The following is a 14,064-nucleotide window of genomic DNA, read 5'->3' on the forward strand; positions in this document are numbered from 1 at the left end:
TTGGTAGGAATGCAAACTGGTACAGCCACTCTGAAGAAGTTTGGAGGTTTCTCAAAAAGTTAAAAATAGGCACGAGACTTTCTGTTTCCCTCCCCCGCCCTCCGCAGGACCCGCTCCCCAGGCCTGCAAGTCCTGCCCTGATTGGCTGCCGCTTGCTGGCCTGGCCCCTTGGGCCCTTTGGGAGGGTGGTGGGGACAGGTCTAGGGCCATGGCCAGAATCCACAAGCTGGAGCTGGAGGAAGCCTGGTACTGGTGTCTGGATGGTGGCACACGTGCCATGTGCTGTTATAGGGGTGCCAGACCAGGGATGCTGTTTGTCTGCATCCCACTCCCTTAGGCCATCTTGAAAAGATGCGCTTTGAAGGGCACCTTGGCTTCCCTCGGGCATTCATCAACATGCAGGATGGCAGTCTGGAGACCCGGCTGAACCGTGAGCTGACTTAGGAGCTGGGCAAGGCTGTTGCCAACTTCTGTGTGGAGCGTACCAACTACTGCAGCTCACACACGGGGCCTGGGACATGCATCATCGCCCATTTCTATGCCAAACACCTGACACTCCATATGGTTAACATACATGACTTCAACAAAGTACTATAGTACTATAGTACAAAGTACTATAGTACTATAAATAAAACAGCAGCTGGTCGCAGTGGAGATGGGCACCCCTCGCACCAAGGACCGCGGGCTGGAGGTGCTAGGCCTGGTATTGATGCCACTGTATACCCTATGGAATTGTGTGTGAGGCCTGCCTGCCTGGAGAATACCTTCATTGGAGCTGCATAGTAGCAGCTGATTTAGAACTGGTGGAACCCGGTTCTCTCACAGCCTGGAAGATCTCCCTACCTTGCTAAAGGCACCCCTTTGTGGATCCATGGAAACTGAGATGAGGATTTTGGTACAAAGGAAGCGAGGTGGGTATGGGAAATGTTTCCTCTTATAGGCCTGGGACCGATAGATGATAACAGATTAAAAGAAGTATGTGCAGTTAAAAAAAAAGTTAAAAATAGAACTACCTTATGGTCCAGGAATTCCACTACTAGCTATTTACCCAAAGGATAAAAAAAATGTAGATTTGAAGCGGGTATATGCACTCCAGTGTTTATAGCAGCATTATCAACAATAGCCAATTATGGAGAGAGCCCAAATATCTATCAACTGATGCAAGGATAAAAAATATTTTTATATATATACAGTGGAATATTAATCAGTCATCAAAAATGAATTACTGCCATTTCCAATGATGTGGATGGAGCTAGAGTGTATTTTTATGCTAATAGAAATGACCCAGAGAAAGACGAATACCATATGATCTCATTCATAAGTAGAATTTAAGAAAGTAAACATATGAAAAGGAGAGAAAGAAAAAAAGGAGAAAGGGAGACAAGCCAGAATAAACTCGTAATGCTATGGAAAAAACTGAGGGTTGATGGAGAGAGGTGGAGGTGGGAGTGGGCTAGATGTGTGGTGGGTATTAAAGAGGGAACTTGTAATGAGCACTGGGTGTTGTATGTAAGTGGTGAGTCACTGAATTCTACTCCAGAAACCCATATTGCTCTGTTTGTTAACTAACTAATGTTTAAATTAAAAAGTAGATTATCCTATTTCCTATTGAAATACTTCAGGTATCTTTTAAATTTAATAAAAATAAAACAGAGTCCCTGGAAATCTGTATACAAAGGGAGATTTAAGAGACATATCAACAGCAACATATGGACTTTATTTGAACAACACACAAAAGTTAGGCAACGGTGAGTGATATTTGAACACTGATCATAAATTTGATATATTAATATTTTAGGTGTGATATTATTATAGTTATGGCTTAAAAAGCTTAGTTTCAATAATTTGAAAAAACTCACACACAAACTATGTAGCCTAGAAATACCAAAAACAAAGTCAAGAAAAAAGGTATTATTTTAAAAATACAGTATATACTACATATAACATAAAAATATGTGTTAATCAAATGTTCATATTCTTGGTATGGCTCTTAGTCCACAGTAAGGTATTAGTAGTCAAGTTTTGGGGGAGCCAAAAGTTATGTGTGGATTTTTTACTGTTCTGGAAGATCAGTACTATAAAATCTTCTGTTATTCAAGGGTCAGCTATAAAACATTTCTGTCTGCCTACTATGTTCTTCACCTATACTGCCAACTACAAACCTGTCTACTGAACATTTCCACTTGTTCCCCTGGGCACCTCAAACTCAATATGTTTAAAACTAAACTTATATTCACATCCCCAACCCTCACTTGCCCCCCAAAACCTGATTCCTGATATTTCCCTTCTAAATGATTGGCAGCATTATGATTTTGGTCACCTTCTGATCCAAGCCAGAAATCCTATACTCTTCCACTTTATGCACACAAGATAGCTGCTGCCTTTTCATTCATTCATTCATTTATTTATTCATCCTGTCTGTGGATTCTATTTAGATGTAACTTAAAAAGTGTATGTTTAAATAAATGATAAACTATACCTGATTACATCATCTCTAACAATTTACTTATTCATCCTAGTAAAAACTATCTTGGGGTATATTTTCCCATTAGGAGAATGAGGGGTTGCTTATATTCAGAGGTCACCTTATATTCAGGCATATATGCTATCTGTGATGACCATCCATGCTATCTTAGGGGTAAGATCCTTTTTTTTTTTCTCTTGTCTTGATGATTGAAATAGCATGTGATTGGTTTCTAGTCCCTTCCATTTCTATAACAACTACCAGAGTTGGTTTCCAAATGTTTATTTTGTCATCACTCTCCTGCTTAAAAATTTCCCATGGCCCAAGTCTTCTACAAAATGATTTTTATACACTTCTATAATAATGACCTGTAATAGAACTGTGAACTCTTACCTCTAGAAGCATAATAGTATGACCTAAAGTGGACAGCTTGGAGGCATGAGATTTCTTTAAAATCCTATGTTTTGTCAAAGAAATTAAAGTTTATATATCCTTGTGTGCTATAAAATATTAAAATAGATTTTTAAAATTATTATTGAACACTAGTATTATTTCAAAGGGATGTGCCAGATAAAATACTCTCTAGCATTTCCATGCATGTTCCCTCTATCCCTATACTTTGAAGCGTTTTAATCAGGAACGGATGCTGGATTTTGTCAAATGCTTTTTCTGCATCAATTGAGAGGACCATGTGGTTCTTCTCTCTTCTCTTATTGATTTGTTCTATCACATTGATTGATTTGCGAATGTTGAACCATCCTTGTAGCCCAGGGATGAATCCCACCTGGTCATGGTGGATAATCTTTTTAAGTGCTGTTGGGTCCTGTTTGCTAGTATCTTGTTGAGAATCTTAGCATCCATGTTCATCAGTGATATTGGTCTGAAATTCTCCTTTTTGGTAGGGTCTTTGCCTGGTTTGGGGATCAGGGTAATGCTGGCTTCATAGAAAGAGTCTGGAAGTTTGCCTTCTGCTTCAATTTTTTGAAACAGCTTCAGAAGAATAGGTGTTATTTCTTCTTTGAAAGTTTGGTAGAATTCCCCAGGGAATCCATTAGGTCCTGGGCTCTTGTTTTTTGGGAGGTTTTTGATCACTGCTTCAATCTCCTTACTAGATATCGGTCTATTCAGGTTGTCAATTTCTTCCTGGTTCAATTTTGGGAGTTTATAGTTTTCCAGGAATGCATCCATTTCACCTAGGTTGCTTAGCTTATTGGCATATAACTGTTGATAATAACTTCTGATGATTGTTTCTACTTCCTTGGTGTTATTTGTGATCTCTCCCTTTTCATTCATAATTTTATGAATTTGGGCTTTCTCTCTTTTCTTTTGGATTAGTATGGCCAATGGTTTATCGATCTTATTGATTCTTTCTAAAAACCAGCTTCTAGTTTCATGCATGCTGGGAAACCTCTTGCCAATATTTGCAAAGAATGACCTATAGAATGAAGCCAAAATTTCTGATTTCATGCACAAGGCCCTCTGGGGTATATGGCTCTGTCCTACCTTATTAATTTTCTTTATTGACATTCCCTGCCCTTTTGTGCCCCTAGACCACTATGCTCCACACACTATAGCCAATGATAGACCCCTGAATTATTTTACAAAAAACAGGAGGAACACCTGGGTGGCTCAGTCAATTGAATGCCCAACTCTTGGTTTTGGTTCAGGTGCTAATATCCCAGTTGTGAGATTTACCCCCGTGTCAGCCCTGCAATCAGTGTGGAGTCTGCTTGTCCCTCTCCCTCCCCCTGCTCTATAAATAAATAAATAAACAAATAAACTAAATTAAATGTTGTAAAAAAAACAGGACAAAAACCCTATACACAAAGAAGAGGGACAGATGAACTTACATCACCTTCACCCCATGAATGGACTCTTAAAAATTTTTATAAGTATTTTTGACAGACAGTGTTACATTAACTCCAGGTATACAACATAATGATTCAAATTCTCCAATATATTATACTAAGGTTACCACCAGCATAGCTACCATCTGTCACAATACAATACTATTACAATATAATTGACTATATTTCTTATGTGTCTTTTATTCTTGTTACTTCTTAATTCCATAATTTGATGCCTGTATCTATCACTTCCCTTAACCCATTTTTCTAATACTGTATTCCCTCTCCTGAAGAAACCATTGTTTAGTTTTCTGTATTTATAGGTGTGATTCTACTTTTGTTATTATATTAAGTTTACCACTATAAAGTATATAATTAGTTTTGATGTAGTGTTCAATGATTCATTAGTTGTGTAAAACACTCAATGTTCATTACAACCCATACCCTCCTTAATACCCATCACCTGGCTACCTCAACGCCCCACCAACTCCCCTCTGAATCCCTCAGTGTGTCTCACAGCATCCATAGTTTCTCATGGTTTTTCTCCCTCTCTTATTCTCCCCCTTCAGTTTTCCCTTCCTTCCACTATTTTCCTCTGTGCTATTCCCTGTGTTCCACAAATGAGTAAAACCATATGAAAATTGTCTTTCTCTGTTTGACTTATTCCACTTGGCAAAATCCCCTCCAGTTCCAACTATGTCAATGCAAATGGTGGGTATTCATCCTTTCAGATGGCTGAGTACTATTCCATTGTATATATGAACCACATCTTCCTTATCCATTCATCTGTTGAAGGGATTCTAATTTTTGTTTGTTTATTCAATTTTTTAGATTACATATATAAGTGAAATCATATTTTTTCTTGACTGATTTATTTTACTTAGCATAATACCCTCTAGGTCCCTCCATGTCATCACAATGTCATAATTTCATCCTTTTTTTTTTAATTTACTAGCAGGAGCTCCTGTATTTCACTCAGTTAGAGTCCCCAATTTAACATCAGTTTGGTCTAAAATAAAATCAGCTCGGTTTTAAACTGAATGCTCTTTAGCATATTCTTTCCCACAGTATTATTTTTTATTTAGTTTTTATTAACATATAATGTATCATTTGCCCCAGGATTACATGTCTGTGAATCATCAGGCTTACACATTTCACAGCACTTGTCATAGCTCATACCCTCCCCCATGTCTATAACCCAACCACCCTCTCCATACACCACCCCCCAGCAACTCTCAGTTTCTTTTGTGAGATTAAGAGTCTCTTATGGTTTCTCTCCCTCCTGATCCCATCTTGTTTCATTTTTTCCTTCCATATCCCCCAAAACCTTCACCATCTCTCAACTTCCTCATATCAGAGAGATCATATGATAATTGTCTTTCTCTGATTGACTTATTTTGCTCAGCATAATACTTTCTAGTTGCATCCGTGTTGTTGCAAATGGCAAGATTTCATTTCTTTCCATGGCTACATAGTATCCCAGTGTGTGTTTGTGTGTGTGTGTGTGTGTGTGTGTGTGTATACCACATGTTCTTTATCCATTCATCTGTTGATGGACATCTAGGTTCTTTCCATAGTTTGGCTATTGTGGACATTGCTGCTATAAACATTTGGATGCACATGCCCCTTCAGATCCTTACATTTGTATCTTTAGGATAAATACCCAGTAGTGTGAATGCTGGGTCATAGGGTAGCCTATTTTCAACTTTTTGAGGAATTTCCATGCTGTTTTCCAGAGTGGCTAAACCACCAACAGTGTAGGAGTTTTCCCTTTTATCCACATCCTCACCAACATCTATCATTTCCTAACTTCTTAATTTTAGCCATTCTGACTGGTATGAGGTGGTATCTCATTGCAGTTTTGATTTGTATTTTCCTGATGCCAAGAGCTGTTGAGCAATTTTTCATGTGTCTGTTGCCATCTGGATGTCTTCTTTGCAGAAATGTCTGTTCATGTCTTCTGCCCATTTCTTGATTGGATTATTTGTTCTTTGGGTGTTGAGTTTGATAAGTTCTTTATAGATTTTGGATACTAGCCCTTTATTTGATATGTCATTAGCAAATATCTTCTCCCATTTTGTCAGTTGTCTTTGGTTTTGTTGACTATTTCCTTTGCTGTGTAAAAGCTTTGATCTTGGTGAATTCCCAATAGTTCAATTTTGCCCTTGCTTGCCTTGTCTTTGGTGATGTTTCCAGGAAGAAGTTTCTGTGGCTGAGGTCAAAGTGGTTGCTTCCTCTGTTCTCCTCAAGGATTTTGATGGATTCCTTTCTCACATTGAGGTCTTTCATCCATTTGGAGTCTGGTTTTGTGTCTGGTATAAGGAAATGGTCCAATTTCATTCTTCTGCATGTGGCTGTCCAATTTTCCCAGCACCATTTGTTAAAGAGGCTGTCTTTTTTCCATTGGACATTCTTTCCTGCTTTGTTGAAGATTAGTTGACCATATAGTTGAGCATCTATTTCTGGGCTCTCTATTCTGTTCCATTGATCTATGTGTCTGTTTTTGAGCCAGAAACATACAGTCTTGATGATGACAGCTTTGTAATAGAGCTTGAAGTCTGGAATTGTGGTGCCACCAACTTTGGCTTTCTTTCTCAACATTCCTCTGGCTATTTGCGGTCTTTTCTGGTTTCATATAAATTTTAGGATTATTTGTTCCATTTCTTTGAAAAAAAATGATGGTATTTTGATAGCGATTGCATTAAATGTGTAGACCTTTTTAGGTACCATAGACATTTTCACAATATTTGTTCTTCCAATCCATGAGCATGGAATGTTTTCCCATTTCTTTGTGTCTTCCTCAATTTCTTTCATGAGTACCTTAGAGTTTTCTGAGTATAGATTCTTTGCCTCTTTGGTTAGGTTCATTCCTAGGTATCTTATGGTTTTGGGAGCAATTGTAAATGGGATTGACTATTTAATTTCTCTTTCTTCTGTCTTGCTGTTGGTGTATAGAAATGCAACAGATTTCTGTGCATTGATTTTATATCCTGACACTTGACTGAATTCCTGTATGAGTTCTAGCAGTTTTGGAGTAGAGTCCTTTCGGTTTTCTACATAAAGTATCGTATCATCTGCAAAGAGTGAGAGATTGACTTCTTCTTTGCTGATTCTGATGCCTTTTATTTCTTTCTGCTGTCTGATTACTGAGGCTAGGACTTCTAGTACTATGTTGAATAGCAGTGGTGATAGTGGACAGCCCTGCCATGTTCCTGACCTTAGGGAAAAAGCTCTCAGTTTTTTCTCCATTGAGAATGATATTCGCTGTGGGTTTTCCATAGATGGCATTGATGATATTGGGGAATGTTCCCGCTATCCCTATCCCTCAAAGAGTTTTGATCAAGAAAGGATACTGTACTTTGTCAAAGGCTTTTTCAGCATCTATTGAGAGTATCATATGGTTCTTGTTCTTTCTTTTATTAATGTATTGTATCACATTGATTGATTTGTGGTTGTTGAACCAACCTTGCAGCCCTGGAATAAATCCCACTTAGTTGTGATGAATAATCCTTTTAATGTACTGTTGGGTCCTATTTGCTAGTATTTTGGTGAGAATTTTTGCATCCTTCTTCATCAAGGGTATTGGTCTGGAATTCTCATTATTGCTGGGGTCTTTGTATGGTTTGGGGATCAAGGTAATGCTTGGCCCATATAATGAGTTGGGAAGTTTTCCTTCTATTTCTATTTTTTGGAACAGTTTCAGGAGAAGAGGTATTAATCCTTCTGTAAATGTTTGGTAGAATTCCCCTGGGAAGCCATCTGGCCCTGGACTCTAGTTTTTGGCAGATCTTTGATAACTGCTTGAATTTCCTTTCTGGTTATGCATCTGTTCAAGTTTTAAATTTCTTCCTGGTTCAGTGTTGGTAGTTTATATGTCTCTAGAAATTTATCCAATACTTCCTGATTGTCAAATTTGCTGGTGTATAGTTGCTCGTAATATGTTCTTATAATTGTTTGTATTTCTTTGGTGATGGTTATGATCTTTCCTCTTTCATTCTCTTTTTTCATTCTTTGAAAAAAAATGATGGTATTTTGATACTATCATTTTTGTGGTTTTGTGTCTGGTATAAGGAAATGGTCCAATTTCATTCTTGAAATGCTATTCTATTTTATTATGAATAAAATTCATAATTTTATTTATTTGGGTCCCTTCTCTTTTCTTTTTGATAAGTCTGGCCAGGGGTTTATCAACCTTATTAGTTTTTTCTAAGAACCAGTTCCTAGTTTTGTAGATTTGTTCTACTGTTCTTTGGATTCTATTTCATTGATTTCTGCTCTGATCTTTATTATTTCTATTCCCCTTCAAGGTTTAGGCTTTCTTTGCTGTTCTTTCTCCAGCTCCTTCAGGTGTATGGTTAGCTTGTGTACTTGAGGACTTTTTTGTTTCTTGAGAAAGGCTTCTATCGCTATATACTTTCCTCTTAGGACCGCCTTTGCTGTATCCCACAGATTTTGAACAGTTGTGTTTTCATTTTCATTTGTCTCCAAAAATTTTTTTTCAATTCTTTAATTTCCTGGTTGACCCATTCATTCTTTAGTAGGATGCTCTTTAGCCTCCATGTATTTGAGTTCTTTCCAGATTTCCTCTTGTTATTGAGTTCTAGCTTCAGAGCATTGTGGTCTGAAAATATGCAAGTAGTAATCCCAATCTTTTGGTACTGGTTGAGACCAGATTTGTGAGCCAGGATGTGATCTGTTCTGGAGAATGTTCCATGTGCACTAGAGAAGAATGTGTATTTTTTTGCTTTGGGATGGAATGTTCTGAATATATCTGTGGTGTCCATCTGGTCAAGTGTGTCATTTAAACCTTTATTTCCTTGTCGATCTTTTTGCTTGGGTAATCTGTCCATTTTGGTGAGGGGGGTGTTAATGTCTCCTACTATTATATTATTGTTGATGTGTTTCTTTGATTGTGTTATTAATTGGTTTATATACTTGGCTGATCCCATGTTAGGGGCATATATATTTAAAATTGTTAGGTATTCTTGTTGGACAGATACTTTGAATATGATATAGTGGCCTTCCTCATCTCTTATTATAGTCTTAGGCTTAAAATCTAATTTATCTGATATAAGGATTGCCACTCCAGCTTTCTTTTGATAAGCATGGTAAATTGTTTTCTGCCCCTCCCTTTAAATCTGTAGGTATCTTTGGGTCTAAAATAGGTTTCTTGTAGACAACATATCAATGGGTCTTCTTTTTTAAACTATTCTGATACCCTGCATCTTTTGATTGGGGCATTTAACCCATTTATGTTCAGGGTAACTATTGAAAGATATGAATTTAGTGTCATTGTATTTCCAGTAGGGTGACTGTTGCTGTATATTGTCTGTTTCCTTCTGGTCTACTACTTTTAGGCTCTCTCTTTGCTTCGAGGACCCCTTTCAATATTTCCTGTAGGACTGGTTTGGAGTTTGCAAATTCTTTTAATTTTTGTTTCTCCTGGAAGCTTTGTGTCTCTCCCTTTATCATCAATGACAGCCTGGCTGGATATAGTGTTCTTGTATGAATACTTTTCTCATTTATTGCTCTGAATGTATTATGCCAGTCCTTTCTGGCCTGCCAGGTCTCTGTGGATAGGTCTGCTGCCGGTCTAATACTTCTACCATTGTATGTCACAGACCTCTTGTCCCAAGCTGCTTTCAGGATTTTCTCTTTGTCACTAAGACTTGTAAGTTTTACTATTAGATGACAGGGTATAGACCTATTTTTTATTGATTTTGAGGGGGCTTATCTGTGCCTCCTGGATTTTGATGCTTATTCCCCTTGCCATATTAGGGAAATTCTCTATTATAATTTGCTCCAATATACCTTCTACCCCTCTCTCTCCTTCTTCTTCTTCTGGAATCCCAATTATTCTAATATTGTTTTGTCTTATGATATCAGGTATCTCTCAAAATCTCCCCTCATGGTCCAGTAGTTGTTTGTCTCTCTTTTGCCCAGCTTCTTTATTCTCCATCATTTGGTCATCTATATCACTAATTATTTCTTCTGTCTCATTTTTCTTGGCATTAAGAGCCTCCATTTTTTATTACACCTCATTAATAGTTTTTTGTTTTCTTTCAAGTTGGTTTGATATTAGTTCTTTTATTTTTCTAGAAAGGGATTTTATTTCTCTAGAAAGGGTTTCTCTAGTATATTTCATGCTTTTTTTGAGCCCAGCTAGCACCTTGATAATCATCATTCTGAAGTCTAGTTCTGACATATTACCAATGCCCATATCGATTAGGTCCCTAGCCATTAGTACTACCTCTTGTTTTTGCTTTTTTTTTTGTGGTGAGTTTTTCTACCTTGTCATTTTACCTACACAAGAATATATGAATGAGAGAGTAAAATACTAAAAGGGAGGCAGAACCCCTGAAAAATATCTGCTAACAAAATCAGAAGAGACCCAAAAGTGGGGGGAGAAAAAAGGGGAAAATTATATATATATATATATATATACACACATACATATATATGTATAAATAATTTTTGATTAGTGAATAGAGCAGAGACATGCACTTGATTTTGGGTGTATTCTGGTCTCTGGGAAGAATTTACCTCCCAAAATTTTAAAGAAAAAAAGCTTATATATATATACAAAAAAGGGTAAACATGATGAAGATATGGAATATGACTGTAAAGATGGAACTTTTAAAAAGATCCTAAAATAGGAAGTGATAAGATAAGTTGGTTGGAGAAAGAAAATAAAGAAGAGAGAATGTTATCAGATTGGAGACTAGAGCAAAGCCATGTGCTATATTTAGGGTATATTTTGATCTTTTAGAAGAACTTGTATCCTAACTTTTAAAGAAAAAAAACTATATGTATACCAAAATAAGATAAAATACAATGAAGGGATAAAATATAACTATAACAATGAAACCTTAAAATATATATATATATCTTTTTTTTTTTAGAAAAGGTATTGTTAAGGTAAAATAGTTTTTGTTTAAAAGATTTTATTTATTTATTTGACAGAGATCACAAGTAGGCAGAGAGGCAGGCAGAGAGAGAGGAGGAAGCAGGCTCCCTGCTGAGCAGAGATTCCGATGCAGGAATCGATCCCAGGATCCTTGGATCATGACATGAGCCGAAGGCAGAGGATTTAACCCACTGAGACACCCAGGCGCCCCAAGGTAAAATAGTTAAACAATGTTAAAAAAGGAAAGAGAAAAAGTTTAAAAAGAAGAATAAGAAAAAAAATAAAATAAAATAATTCAATTTTCAAGACTACAGGATCATGGGAAAAATGCTATGAATATTTTATTTTTTTTAATATTTTATTTCTTTTCAGCATAAGAGTATTCATTGTTTTTGCACCACACCCAATGCTCCATGCAATCCGTGCCCTCCCTAATACCCACCACCTAGTTCCCCCGACCTCCCACCCCCTGCCCCGTCAAAATCCTCAGATTGTTTTTCAGAGTCCATAGTCTCTCATGGTTCGCCTCCCCTTCCAATTCCCTCAACTCGCTTCTCCTCTCCATCTCCCCTTGTCCTCCATGCTATTTGTTATGCTCCACAAATAAGTGAAACCATATGATAATTGACTCTCTCTGCTTCAGTTATTTCACTCAGCATAATCTCTTCCAGTCCCGTCCATGTTGCTACAAAAGTTGGGTATTCATCCTTTCTGATGGAGGCATAATACTCCATAGTATGTATGGACCACACCTTCTTATCCATTCGTCTGTTGAAGGGCATCTTCGTTCATTCCACAGTTTGGCGACCGTGCCCATTGCTGCTATGAACATAGGGGCACAGATGGCCCTATCTTTTCACTACATCTGTATCTTTGGGGTAAATACCCGGCAGTGCAATTGCAGGGTCATAGGGAAGCTCTATTTTTAATTTCTTGAGAAATCTCCACACTGCTTTCCAAAGTGGCTGCACCAACTTGCATTCCCACCAACAGTGGAAGAGGGTTCCCCTCTCTCCACATCCTCTCCAACACATGTTGTTTCCTGTCTTGCTAATTTTGGCCATTCTAACTGGTGTAAGGTGGTATCTCAATGTGGTTTTATTTTGAATCTCCCTGATGGCTAGTGATGATGAACATTTTTTCTTGTGTCTGATAGCCATTTGTATGTCTTCATTGGAGTAGTGTCTGTTCATATCTTCTGCCCATTCTTTTATATGATTGTCTGTTTTGTGTGTGTTGAGTTTGAGGAGTTCTTTATAGATCCTGGATATCAACCTTTTGTCTGTACTGTCATTTGCAAGTATCTTCTCCCATTCTGTGGGTTGCCTCTTTGATTTGTTGACTGTTTCCTTTGCTGAGAAGAAGCTTTTGATCTTGATGAAGTCCCAAAAGTTCATTTTTGCTTTTGTTTCCTTTGCCTTTGGAGACATATCTTGAAAGAAGTTGCTGTGGCTGATATCGAAGAGGTTACTGCCTATGTTCTCCTCTAGGATTCTGATGGATTCCTGTCTCACATTGAGGTCTTTTATCAATTTTGAGTTTATCTTTGTGTATGGTGTAAGAGAATGGTCGAGTTTCATTCTTCTACATATAGCTGTCCAGTTTTCCCAGCACCATTTATTGAAGAGACTGTCTTTTTTTCCATTGTATATTTTTTCCTGTTTTGTCGAAGATGATTTGACCATAGAGTTGAGGGTCCATATCTGGGCTATCTACTCTGTTCCACTGGTCTATGTGTCTGCTTTTATGCCAGTACCATGCTGTCTTGGTGATCATAGCTTTTTAGTAAAGCTTGAAATCAGGTAACGTGATGCCCCCAGTTTTGTTTTTATTTTTCAACATTTCCTTAGAGATTCGGGGTCTCTTCTGATTCCATACCAATTTTAGGATTACTTGCTCCAGCTCTTTGAAAAATACCAGTGGAATTTTGTTCAGAATGACATTAAAAGTATAGATTGCTCTAGACAGTAGAGACATTTTAACAACGTTTATTCTTCTAATCGAAGAGCATGGGATGGTCTTCCATCTTTTTGTGTCTTCTGCAGTTTCTTTCATGAGTGTTCTGTAGTTCCTCGAGTACAGATCCTTTACCTCTTTGGTTAGGTTTATTCCCAGGTATCTGATGGCTCCTGGTGGTATAGTAAATGGAATCGATTGTCTAATTTCCCTTTCTGTATTTTCCTTCTTAGTGTATAAGAAAGCCACTGATTTCTGTACATTGACTTTGTATCCTGCCATGTTGCTGAAATGCTGTATGAGTTCTAGTAGTTTGGGGGTGGAATCTTTTGGGTTTTCCATATAAAGAATCATGTCATCTGCGAAGAGAGAGAGTTTGACTTCTTCATTGCCAATTTGGATACCTTTTATTTCTCTTTGTTGTCTGATTGCTGTTGCTAAGACTTCTAATACTATGTTGAACAAGAGTGCTGAGAGTAGGCATCCTTGTCGTGTTCCTGATCTCAACAGGAAGGCTGTGAGCCTTTTCCCATTGGGGAAAATATTTGCTGTGGGTCGTTCATAGATAGATTTTATGAAGTTCAGGAACGTTCCCTCTATCCCTATACTTTGAATCGTTTTAATCAGGAATGGATGCTGGATTTAGTCTAATGCTTTTTCTGCATCAATTGAGAGGACCATGTGGTTCTTCTCTCTTCTCTTATTGATTTGTTCTATCACATTGATTGATTTGCGAATGTTGAACCATCCTTGTAGCCCAGGGATGAATCCCACCTGGTCATGGTGGATAATCTTTTTAATGTGCTGTTGGGTCCTGTTTGCTAGGATCTTGTTGAGAATCTTAGCATCCATGTTCATCAGTGATATTGGTCTGAAATTCTCCTTTTTGG

At 37.6% G+C, this 14,064-nt stretch overlaps 1 pseudogene; it reads left to right on the plus strand.

Moving 5' to 3' along the window:
• Window positions 1-208: 208 nt before the first annotated feature.
• On the plus strand, window positions 209-851 carry LOC116860730 (annotated as a pseudogene).
• The last annotated feature ends 13,213 nt before the right edge of the window (window positions 852-14,064 follow it).

Source organism: Lontra canadensis, unplaced genomic scaffold (genome assembly GCF_010015895.1).
Source record: "Lontra canadensis isolate GAN:19392208 unplaced genomic scaffold, GSC_riverotter_1.0 scaffold183, whole genome shotgun sequence".
NCBI classification, from domain to species: domain Eukaryota; kingdom Metazoa; phylum Chordata; class Mammalia; order Carnivora; family Mustelidae; genus Lontra; species Lontra canadensis.